General features: G+C 49.8%; 1 protein-coding gene across 6 annotated transcripts in view; it reads left to right on the top strand.

The window, feature by feature from the left end:
* Positions 1-12,963, top strand: part of LOC139049594 (phospholipid-transporting ATPase ABCA3-like) — a 259,493-nt gene that overhangs the window by 45,757 nt on the left and 200,773 nt on the right. For all 6 annotated transcript variants that reach the window (XM_070525163.1, XM_070525161.1, XM_070525159.1 and 3 more), the window contains one exon: positions 1,583-1,671. The gene's annotated coding sequence lies outside the window, so the exon portion shown is untranslated. The remainder of the gene's footprint in view (positions 1-1,582; positions 1,672-12,963) is intronic.

Here is a 12,963-nt window from a genome sequence, read left to right on the forward strand (position 1 = left end):
GCGCACATGGTCCGACGTGTGTGAAGTTTATAGCCACATGGGTGGAAAGGCCCGCAAAAGTGGCTGATGAAGGCAATGCCTACGAAAGCGGCTTGTCCACATTGAGACAACGTGGGACACCAAGTGTGAGCCACACATTAGCGGCCCCCGAAAGAAAAGAATCGTGCAGGTTGGAAAGGAGTTAACGCTAAAATGCCGGGTAGTCCATGTCGCTGTGTTGGCTGCGGCAGCAGATGCCTGCATCACCCGATAGCATCGCAATGCAAGTTGCTCATCTTTAACGGCGACTGCCGCTGCAAACAGGTGGGACACTGTCTAATCTACTTGCGACGCTGGTTGGCGCTCGTTACCAGACCGCCATGTGCGACGATGATGGTGAGCCGTTTACGAGCTCGCTTCAATGATTCCAGCGTATCTCGACATGGAAATTTTATTTCTGCTAGTGCACGAGGATGCACACTGCTCGCATTCTGCAAATAAAGTTGCACGTTCTGTTCCCTCACTTGTGGCTTGTTTGTATGGGCGTCAGTAGAGGCTATTTGGTTTCCTGGTAATTAGAACGCACCAGTTGTGCGGCAGCCAAGGCACTGAGGCATGCCGCATAGCCGGCAGGGCAAGCATAGCCAAAAGCGGTCAAAAGCGGTCCTATTGAATTTTGTTAAAAAAAAAAGACTTCCGCTTCCGCGTTAAGGAGCGCCATCTGGCGGCATACCTAAGGAAGTTCCATGCGCTGCCGCTGCTTATTTTCGAATCACTGCGGAAGGTACAGTTTTCCTTAAAGTCGGTTCTTTATTTCATGGGCACGCTTTGAAGAATGCCGCCTCCCCCTCGCGCGCTCTGGTCGAGGCTGACGCGACGTCCCTATTGGCCTAATAGCATCACGTGGGTCCTCGTGCCGTGCATCAGCGCCACTTTTGCTCGAGAAGCGTCCACGGAGTGGCGAGCAGAACATGTTGGCGCCGTTTCTACGCTCGAGCAGGTAAGGCGGCGCCATGGTCGAGGAGGGAGCGTGAAAGAGAAGAGAAACGAGGAGTGAAGGCGAAGGAGGAGAGTGTGGCTACTTTACGAAGTTTAAGGGGTTTTATATTGCTTGGCCGCGCAGGTCCTATCTTGAAAGCAAACTGCGACGGGGACAAAGTATGCCGTGCGCTGTGTTTACGCGGTTTAGTTTGCGTTGAAGCGAAAGGTAGCACGAAGGCCAATATGGTCGCTGCTGCGGCCTCACTTCTTCACTGCAGCGTTTTGAGAGTGAGTTTCTGCGGTAATTGAGTGAGGTCGGTTCATATTTGCTTGTGCGCGCGGGACACCATGCTTGTTAATTTAATTAGTATTCGAACGTTTACGAGTCATCACGGCTGTTAAATGTTCTTGTTTCGTATAGCTGTCTACTAATTTGCTATCGCAATCGATGCTCCGCCTTTTGGTTGATACTGCGACTTCTACTTCTTTACTCCTACAAAAGCAGGACTACTGGCAAAACGCCAATAATTTTTTGGATGACATACAAGTCGGCTGTAGGCGGAGTAAAAGATGATTCTATAATCAAGTCTGTTCGTAATTAGGAACTGTCTTCTACTTTCAGGTACAGCCATGAAGTACCAGTATATAATAGAGCAGGCACACTTAAAGCAACACAGTAAACGCTATCCACAGAGGCCAATGAATGAAAAGGTGAGTGACGAAAGTGCGCAGTATTTCACATTGTAAGATCGAAATAACGTATTGCGCTATTGTTCGCGTGCTCTGGCGAGGACCGTATGTAATATAAATTGCAGTGCAAGTGCTCGACTACTCAGTCCATTGCAACATTCGTGAAGCTGTTGGATATTCGTTGTTTTATAAGCAGGTTTGTGTGCCTCAGATATTCCCTAGAGCAGACCAACTGTAAAACCTTGCAATTTCGCGGCTTCAATCGGTCCCAAATAGGGGTCTATGGGCATGTCCGCGGCTACCAAACTTCGCGATTTTGTGCTTGCGTCGTGCGGCCCACTTGAGCCGGAAAAAGTCCTCCGCGTTTTATTTTGCTCCGGTTTGTGCCTTGTAAACTTAAAATGAATTCCGGAATTTTACTTGCCTAAACCACTACTTGATTATGAGGCACGCTGTAGCGGGAGCCTGGGGTTCCTTAACGTACATAGGGGTTCTATAATGGGCTCCTGAAACTGTTGGGACGAATTTTGTAGACGCGCGAAATGGAGCTACCGTAAATGATTCGCACCGCAATTTGCGTTAAGCGTCTAATGTTAAGTGAACTGCGGACTATTACAAGCTACCCTCCTTCATAGCAATGCATTTTCTCCTCAACTCATTCGCCAAGTGACCGGGGCTGAGCTCTGCTTCGCTGGCTCTGCGTCATGACGGGATGTAGTGCCGTCTACTTCCGGTTGTCTCGGAATCAGCGCGCGAAGCCTCTCCAACCCTAGAGTTTCTCGCCACACTCTAAGAAAAGTTTACACCCTTTGATTCGTATCTTGCCCCACAACAATAAGCGTCATCTGTCTTGTCCGCAACTCTTCGTGATATACTTCCTCATGCTGATAACGGCATGCGCGTTATCAGCATTACATAGCATTTAGAAAGACAACGTGTTCTCAATTGCGTTCCTGCCAAAAATTTACGCCAGCAGCAAAGTACAATGCACTTCGTTACTTCAATATTAGTTCTGTGTTGGTTCACGTTTGCGAGTCCGTTCTTCCCGTGAAACACCCAAGCCCAGTTCGCTTACGCTCGCGTTTGCCCGGGTAACGGGCACGCGAAACACTATCGTGTTATATAGTCAGGCGCGTACCGAGGATTTCTTATCGGGGGGGAGGGGCAACCCAAGGCAACTTTCCATGCAAATCAGGAGGGGGGAGGAGGTACTTTTAGTTGACAACTGTGAATAACGCCCACCCATTAACCATAAAGACACGTAGTGTAAAATAAAGATTTCTAGTAGAGCCTTTTTAATTAGCTGTGGAAGAAATATACAAAAATATATATTTGTGGAACAATCACAGTTCTTCTGGATCCCTCGTTTAGAGCTCTACCAAGTGGCAAAACCGAATCGCGTTATTATTTGGGAAGTGCGTACTGATGCGTGGTCAGCAGTCCCGTACAACCGCGTAGAGCGCAGGACGCCGCAGTTCTAGACATACTGCGCCAGCCGCGGAAGGTCAGGTAACTGTAGAAGCGTCATTCAAAACATGTGAAATTATTCTCCACTCCCGGCGGCGTTTACTCTACTTCCCATTGAAATAAGGAGATGTTGATCGACAAATATTTTCAGAAACAACGGTTAAGTTTGTTAATTTTCGTTTTTCCTTCCTGTTTAGCAGTTGCCTTCAGTGTCTTCCTTAGCAGATCGCCTAATTTTTCAACTCCTTGTGATTCTTGTTTCCAATTGTCAATTTTGCACGAAACGTGCTGTGCAATTAGGTCAAAGCCAGGCGAGGTAACGGGTGACATTCATACTGCTTATGGGTTTAACGATTATTGCAGGATCTGATGATGGGCGCTGTATCGCATTATCTAATTTTCCACCTTATCTAAACCATATAATGAGTATAAAGTTCCGCGGATCTTCCAGCATCGCGGCGAGCCGTCACTCGTGGAAACAATGAAGCAAAAGGAAAAGCTAAACGCAATTGGCGTTTTCTCCGGTCGCGACTCGTTCCACGAGCATACAGACCCGCTCACTGCGAACCGAATCCCTGGTCCCTGGATCAGTCTAAACGAAGAAGATTGAACTAACAAAGCAGCAGCGAATCGCGTGATCGTTGAATACATGGTGACAACTGAACTCATCTCGAGTTAATCGTGCGGGCACCGTATCGACGAGAAAACTGGCCTTCAAACCCCAGAAGATAGCGATAACTACCGCCATCCAAAAGGAGTGAAAAAATTGGCTACCATACCACTCTGTGAAGACACAATGACAACGAAAACTGACGACAGTCAAAGGTGTCAAGCGAAAAGCAAGGTGCTTCACCTCTGCCGGAAGTCGGCCCGAAGATGCAACACCAGGCGGACCCCCGGTGGAGGTGAAGCAGGCGTTAGGCACTCCGCATATGTGGGCCGACCCCGACAGTAGCGCGATGCTGAGCCGACCCGCGGCAAAGGTGAAACAGGCGTTAAGCACTCCCCATGCGTGGGCCGATTCCGAAAATAGTGCAACACCGGGCCGACCCCCGCCGGAGGTGAAGCAGGCGTTAAGCACTCCCCATACGCGGGCCATCCCGAAGATCACGAAGGACGCGTTACAGGTTCCCGAGCCCACAGGTGTATGTGGCATAGAGCTTGGACTATCACCAGGATCGGCCCACATGATTTTTTCTGTTGACGGACGCCGAAAAAACTACGGGAGGTATACACAGCTTTCGCTGTAAAAGTAGCAAAATGTTGACCGCCGAATAGATTGACTTGTTGGCGCTTTAGGAATGTGTGTGAGGAGTGGTGGCGTGGGCGGGGAGGGCCCCCCTGGGTGCATTCCTGTATATAGTAATCTGTCGGAGTGAAGTGACGGCCGCAAGCGCGAAAATCCTGGCGCCGATCGGGTACCGACAGCCCGTTGCTCTGCAACCACTCCGCTCGTCTGCTGGCTTGCAGAGGGGCACGATGAATTGAATGTTGCAGCTTGACATATTGTCACTCCCTACGTTTGCAGCCTACAACCTAACATGGGCGAGCCATGGTGCTTGTGAAAAGAACGCTCAAAACCGACACTGAACGCGGAGCTCTCGTCAACATGGAGCACGTTGTAGCACAAGCAGACGACAATTGCTATGTACCGGAAGTATTGAGTGCAGTGATAAATTGTCCTTGTGCATTCTCTTTCCGTTGGTTTCTTTTCTATAGAAACAAATTGACTAGCATTGCAACTATTACGAGCAATATTTGTTCACCATTAAGTTGGAAAAATTATCGATGATGTGCCCTGGGCAGCCAATGGCATAGCTGGCCCTACTGGCGCCATATGGTCACCTCGTGTCACCTGGTCATAGGCGGCTGAAAACTCAGCCCAGTGGCGACCTGCGATCCTTAGCGATGTACATTTTAAAACCTTATAAGAAAATACACGCTTTGCGTGGAGCACTTAGATGCGTCAATTAATTATCAGGTAGACCTACCCTAGCGACTCTACGTTTTTACAAGATCGTCAAAATCTTCTCAGGATCCTTTCAACGCGACCCCTGGGGTTATTTTACGTGCAATAAATGCGTGGAACACAAGCGTGAGCTGGATAGCGCAAGTTTGCGCACCTAGGCACATTAAATACTCCGAGTTTTAGGCGCTACAGCTGGGAGAATTAGCTGGAAAGAAAGTATACCACACATATTCTCCAAGAAATTTTCATGCGTCCTTAAGGTTTGACAACGGAGACTTTGCTGGTTAGCAATATTAACAGCCACGCATGATTTTTGGATGCAGAGTGACGAACATGAATGGCCCACACGTGCACAACGCGGCACAGGACCATAGGTTGATGGTGTGGAACAATCCTCAAATATTAATTGGAATGGGCAGCAGCGTCTCCAGAGACACGATACCAGACCTCACATTTTCCGCTAACCTAAGGCAAGTTAAGTAATCGAGGCTGGAGGAGATTGTGGGAAAGGACCATCATAATATCCAAACCAATTTAGCGCATCACAAGAGCCCCGTGAGAGCAGGTCAGGCCAGAATTTCGGACTGGCCCATTTTCTAGAAAGACGAACACAACAGAAATCTTGAGGAAATTGGAGGGTAGACTAAGAATGTGATGGATTTACTGGCATTTACCAAGCGCGCAAAGACCATTCAGCTCACTACGGACATTCCTGCTGTAAACGCACACTTACTCCACCTGTTAGAGACCAGCTGAGGAATCTTGAAGATATGGAAGAAGCAGAATATAAATCGCAAACTCAAGATCCGCGTTGCCACAGTCTCGCGGACGGCGGAAGAGTCTGCCGCAGAACTGGAACCTGAATCTAACTCTCGTGTTTTACTTGCCAAAACCACAATTTCATTATGAGGCATTCCGTAGCGGGGGACTCCGGATTAGTTCTTACCACCAGGGGATCTTTAACGCACCCCCAATGCACGGAAGACGGGTGCTTTTGCATTTCGCTGCCATGGAAATGCGCCCGACGCGGCCGGGATTTGATTCCAAGATCTCGTGCTTACCCGTGGAACACGGTAGCCGCTAAGCCATCGCGACGGGTCACGAAACACTGGGACGACGGAATCGAATCAACCGTGCGACCCAAAACAGGCAACCCTAAGCAAGCGAAAGACTTGTGCCATCTTAGAGACCCTCCTTCCCAAGATGCAGTTAAAGACCGCCACCGGGTAACACATAAAAAGACTCGTGCGCAACTTCCCGGGCACTGAAGAACTGCTCGACATCGTGACGGAGGAATACCTCCAGGCTAACTTTTCGCCAAAGCAGATATCGTGACAGGCATAAGAAACCTCACGAACTAAATAACACCTAGACTGGACAAAAGTGACAAGACCTCCCTTAACCTGGACAGCGGATCAATGGCGATCCTACTAAATTACATGAACGAGAGTTGCAAGAGCGGCAGTATATCGACCAGTGAAATATCCCGGATGTGACGCTGATTGCTATATCCGGCAAGCCCACTAAGCTACAGAAGCTACGCCTCACCTACTTGATGTGGTATGCGGGGATAATCTTCGACCACATGGTCCACTAATGGCTTTCTTACGTGGAAGAAGGCAAAAACTACTGAACAATATGTTAGGCTTTTGGCTTCAGCTTTTGACGCAGGACGTTCTACTTGAGCTGAAAGAAGTCATTGACGGCCTCACCGCTTCTCACAAAAGTGCCAAGCTGGCGTTCGATACTGTCTCCCACTAAGCGATGCTTCGTGGGATGAAGGACTTATAACTGCGGCCGAAGGATGTACGACTACGTCCCCGACTTGGCAGGTCGACACGGAGACCATAGGCTCGGTACTGAAACGATCCATATATCGCAGATAGGAATCCCTCTGGGGTCGCTGATCTCACCGTTGCTGTTAACTATAGCGATGAGGAGGCTACCGAACAGATATATACACGGGCGAAGTGACCGTGTGTATGAGTACGGGATCCACGGGTGAGTAACATGATGCCTTCCAAGAAGTCACCGACAAGTCCAAGTGTTAATCCGCCGCGGTCTCTCGTGCGCGCCATTGTCACGATGTGCGCGGAGTGAATAAAGGGAAGAGGAAGGCGGTGACATGTGAGGAATAGTGAGCGTATCGGCGCCAGGCGCACGTGCCCGAATTAGTGAGAAAAAGAAAAGAAGCTGGTGGGAGGGGGCGTGAGAGGGTTCGGAGGGAGATGGTGGCCGTGGTAGACGTGGCAGGACCAAGAAGATGGTGTCCAGGGCGCGGGAGTAGGGGCTTGCCAAGTTCCTGGCCTAAGGTAGCTGCACGCTCACGAATGGGCACACGATCATCATTAAAGTTCTTCTTCTCACAGCCTGCAATTGGCGAACGTCGTAAGGGCGTTCAATGCGGGCACAGCCAGCATTGAAGCCATGCCGGAGCTCCGGGCCCAAGCTCTGGCTGGCGAACACCGAAAGGACGCCGGCCATTGCCAAGCCCGACGCGCTACAGCGCGGTCAACTGCCGCCGCTTCATCAGCTCTGCACCAGCGTCGAATCTCGCTGCCAGCATCTCCGCAAGGCCCATATTGTTTCCACCGTCTGTACCAAGATCCGGTGACATTCCTTCATTACCGTTATAGTGACCTTTGATCATTAGTGTTAAAGAGTAGTTTGGTTTCTATGGCTTGTATTCAGGTGTCATATAGATATAATTTTTGTGTTTGCTGTACATCTGTACGAATGGTCCGGTCTTTAATATTTATTTACAATCGCTTTGTTTCAAAAGGCATTCTAAACACCCCATAGCTCGGTGACATTCGGAAAAGTCGGAGCTCCTAATTCTGAAAAAGAAGGCAACAGTGTGGCCTCTTTAGGCGATACCAAACCAGACGTTGACTATGAACGGAGTTACCATAACAAATGTAGACGTACTCTGTACGCTAGGCCTCATTTTTCATAAATACGGTGCTTTTTCTAAAAGACAGTTACCCCAGTAGCGCACATTGTGGGAAGTGGGACCAACAAAAAGGAGGGCCTGGAAGACTGGGGCACACTCTGACTAAAACAAGCCTTTATAATCACCAGGGTCACGTATGGCATCCCTTAATTGGGTCCCAAGAAAAGTGAGAGTGACAACATTAACAATCTCATGGGAAATACCTACAAGCTGGCACTGAGGCTCCCCTCGGAGACATCGACGGCGAAGGCACTCAGGCTGTGAATCCACTATACGTGGGACGAACTAGCAGATACCCACAAGACGAGTGCTTACAAGCACAGGCTTACCAGCGCGGGCAGAGACGTGATAATACTACTGGGCTATGCACTTGAAGACGACTGACTGTGAATGACTGAAGACCCGTAGAAGAAAGGATCACGGCAACAAGCGTCCCCTGAAACATGAACCCGGAACGCTAGTAAAAGAAGCAAGAGTACAAGCCCTAACCAAGGCCTACGAAGGACAGAGGAGACGAGGAAAAGCCAGATATACCGACGTAGCAAAATAAAAGCACGTGTGGCACACATTGGGAGAGTGATGACTGGCAAGGGAGAAACGTAGCAGCAGCTTCGTTGAAGACTCGGAACATCTACTTCTCGGCAGAAACAGTGATAGCCTTGGCCGCCATGCAGGGCAAGGGAAAGGAAGAGCACACCACCATCAACACGGACTCGGAAACAGCGTGCGGAAACTTCCCAGCAGGCTGCCTATTCAAAACAAGCCTTGAAATTCTTGAAGAAACACGAAAATCTTCCAAGAAATATTAATTATTTTAGCCCCGGGAAACGTCGTTGACGAGTAATGTAGCGGCTGTCACCGCTTGGATAGCGCGTCTGTTTCAAGAGCTCCGCTCGACACGCTCGGAGGCGTCCCGAAAAAATGCACAGACAACCTGAACCACTACAGGCGGCGTAAGAAGGCCTACCTTTTCCGGCACCTCAAGCTGACCACCCCAATGGTATGATTCAGCGCAAGGGCACAACCTCAAACGGACACACAGAACACAGCACAGGCGTTCTGTGTTTCTCATCTTTGTGGTTGTGCCTTTGCTTTACATCACGCCATTAAATAAGCACCATAACCCAGCAACATACCCTTCTGCAAGATGACCAGATAAGAGGCGTTGATTTACTGGAAACTACAGACCCGCTCATACCGGCACGGCATCCTGTTGCACGTCATCTATCCCTCGAGCTACACCTACAGCTGCACCTCCTGGTTTGAATTCAATGGCTTCAATGGCTTCTACCACTTGATATGGGAGTGTGGACGCAACCCATCGATACCACCCATCACCGCACCAACTGTCGAGAATGGGAGGCCCAGCAGATGAGCTGTATCCCTCAATACCAGCACTGTTTTTTAACCAAGGCCAAGATATCGGCCAGCGCTATGCCGTCCTGAACTATGGACGCCGCCCAGCTGGCAATCTTGTACTAACTTTTATAAATTTTGTTGCTTTAGCATTCTTAGGTTACATCAAGGACGTTTCTGTTCAGGTTTCCTTGCATCTAACTGTTTTATTGCATACCTGGGTCAATAGGTAGTCTATGGACAAATGAGAAAGGTCCATCGAACTGCTGTGCTGAAGTAACCTGATTCGAAATCAACCGCTGGATCCACTTGGCTCACTGAGTACGTGGTAATGTGTACGTAAGTGCCACTCTTCAACAAACTTTTTTTCACGCAGATATGGGTCACTGTGAGGTGCGGCACTAGATACCGCTGTTCGAAGAAACTCGTTGACGTCGACTTGGAGCACTGTGTATATGCCACTCGGTCTGTGCTGGTCTCGAATGAACCTCTTTGATGTGAACTTGCGCCCTCTAGTATGCGCCAGTAGGTGTGTGCGGCTTTTTATTAAACATCTTTCATGCCAACCTGGGTAGCTGCATATATGCCACGAGGAATGCGCCACTTTACAAATGCGAACGATATCCCTGGAAATTCCCGATCCCTTAGAGCACTCTCACCCACGTCCCGCGGATTGTTCATGGACAGCAACCCGACGCATTAGCAGACTGCGCCTTGAATGCACTGGGTATGTGGCGCTGTTCAATTAACTTCTCGCCAATTTGAGTCACTGAGTTTGTGTCGCTGAGTGTGCTGCATTCGAGAGAGCTGTTTTCTGCGTATGGCAGGCTCCCGTTAGCCACGTTTTTCGTTTTGGACGCCACGTCCGGACTTCTCAGCAGTACCAGAAAGAAGCACGAGAGAGGGGTCCGGTTGCCGCATGACGCGTTTCTCAGCGTTCTGATGCACCAGTGCACCATGTATTTCGGAGGATATCCACAGGTTTCGCGGTGGCAGCGCTAGACGGCGCACTGTATTTTAAGGGACGGCAAGGGAGTAGTGCCGCTGCAGTATACGCGCCTGATACATAGCTAGTTTCGACAGTGGTAATACGTTGTGCCGCTATAATGATTCAATGCTAACGCATTACCGTCTATGGTCATTGCGAGACTGTTTCTGCCGCAATTTGTGTTCCTTCCTTAAATTTTGCAATATATTATAATCAGCAAGATGGCGTAAATGAAGGGCGCCAGAAAATAAACGGTTGCACATTATGTGTTCGCTCACAATAAGCAATAGAAAGACTACAGTGTCCTTCAAATGGCCTCCTTTATTACCATGTTAACCGATTTGTGTACGTGCTCGTCATGGTGCAGACTAACGAAGTGGTAATACCCACACCAATTTTACCGGTGGTACGGTACCACCATGAGGAGGCACCGGTGGTATTTAGGGGTAATCCAAGGCGGCGCGGTTTTAAAATGAGCGTTCTCCAATACCTCTCTCGGGAAGACGCTGTCGTTTACGCGCATTGCACCTCTGGTCGAAGATGCTGGCGCTGTCGTTTGAGATTCCCAGCCTTTGCGACGAGACCTGGTCGCAGGTGCTGGTCGGGCCCCCGAACTGGTCCTTGTTGAAGTGGCTCCCGAACTACCGGCTGTTTCCCACGTACAGTCAAGGGACGGTGGTAAAACCCTTTAATCTTCCAAAAGTAGCGTAATTCTTAGATCTTTCCACTGCACCGCTCTCCCTGGCGTTTCCTCCTCGCCACCTCCGGTCGCCCCAGCCTCCTCCGCTCCCCCATTGGCCAGTTCGTGCCGCGTGAAAGCACGCGGAGCGCTCTTGCGTATATTTTTTCTTTCCAGCGCGCTGCGACCTCCATTTCCGACCCAGTGCGACGAAGATGCTGACTCGTGATGGTGCAGAATAACGCAGTAGTAATAATCTCACGGTGTTGCCAATTTTAGCGGTGGTACTGTGCCAACCTGAAGAGGTCTATGACAACTTTTTTGCCTGGAGGACCCTCAACTTTGTGTTGGAAATAAAGTGAGGTGAAAGTAAGCGCAAATGGGTTGATCGAGTGCGTTAGCGGACTAAATAAAATGTGTTAGGGACTAGAACGTCATTGTAATGCCGTTCTTCTGCGCCTTCGGTTGCCGCAACCGACAAGGCGAGTGCAACGTGCTTTTCTGTTTGCCATCCGGCGAGAGCAACGCACTACTAAGAAAAGCGTGGACGCATAGCGTCGGGCGGGCTGAATTCAAGGAGGCTGGAAACAACGGACAGCGTTGTGAAGTGGCCACGGTTCTTCATTACATCTTCTCTTGACCCTAGTTTACGTGCTTTTTAAAAATGTGCTTGCGTATGCTGGGCGCAGCTTTCAGCGCGCCTACGTTGACTTTTCGAATGTGCTGGCTTTGTATCGTAAGAATATTGTTTCGCCACGAAGGTGATCGCATCTGCAGCTGGGGTGCGGCATAAAAGCAACTTTATTCAAGCATTCTTTTTTCATCCCCCCCAGAAGCTAGCACGTCCTCGACGCTATTGCAAGGCTCACCAATGCTTACGAATGCGGCAGTTTTTGTTCAATCAACGCCCGCATCTATTGATTTCGTTTGTGGAAGGCTATGACGGAGGTCGTAGTGAATGGCTCCGGATAACCTTATTTAGTCACCTTGGGATGTTTAACGCACACTTTGATGGTACAGTACATGGGCCGGTAAATTTCTCGTTGGCGTCCCGTAATTCTTTGCACGAGCGCGGTAGCGCTGCGTCGGAAGTTGGTGGCTGGGCGTGATTGCGTTTCTTTAATAGACTGTATTTACTGGTAGTAACAACGTGTCATTATTTCGTATTGTTGACAGCGCCTCCAGGACACCTAAGCGGCAACGGGAATACCGAAGCTAGAACCAGGGCTGGTCCTTGGGTTGTGACTCGCCGAGGCCTGTGCGTGTCAGAGGGGTATAATATTGTTACGTGCAGCTGATGTACAAGTCTATTTACAATATATTTACACGTAGACCAACGGTGGCAAAGATGACGACGCTATATCAAGCGGGGGCTACGTCGTCTTCTTTCTCCTCAGTGCAGCCACACTGTGGCGGCTGTTCCGTAGCATCACCCCCGGCAATAGAAGCACCGTCCCGGTGCTTAATCTACACATCTGCGGTGAAAGGTGTGTGGTATGTGTTTAGTCTCGCCACGTGAACGATGTCACTTGCAGCCGACGATGGCGCTGACAGGTCGGCGGGGATGACTTCTCACGTGACATCGGTCACTTGTCGCACCACACGGTATGGGCCAGTGAAGTGCGTCAGCAACTTTTCAGAAAGGCCCACACGTCGAATGGGTGACCAGAGAAACACCAGAGAACCCGGAGTAAAGTGTACGTCGCGATGGTGGCAATCATATAGGCGTCTCTGATGCTCCTGCGAGGCCTCGACATGGGTGCGGGCGAGCTGGCGTGCGTGTTGGCGATGGCGTCGCGGGCGTATTCAGTGGCTGAACGTGTGGCCGAGGGCAACAAAGTGTCTAAGAGCAACGCGGGTTCTCGGCCATGTAGGAGATGGAATGGTGAATAGCCGGCGGT

Source organism: Dermacentor albipictus, chromosome 9 (assembly GCF_038994185.2).
Source record: "Dermacentor albipictus isolate Rhodes 1998 colony chromosome 9, USDA_Dalb.pri_finalv2, whole genome shotgun sequence".
In the NCBI taxonomy this organism is placed as follows: domain Eukaryota; kingdom Metazoa; phylum Arthropoda; class Arachnida; order Ixodida; family Ixodidae; genus Dermacentor; species Dermacentor albipictus.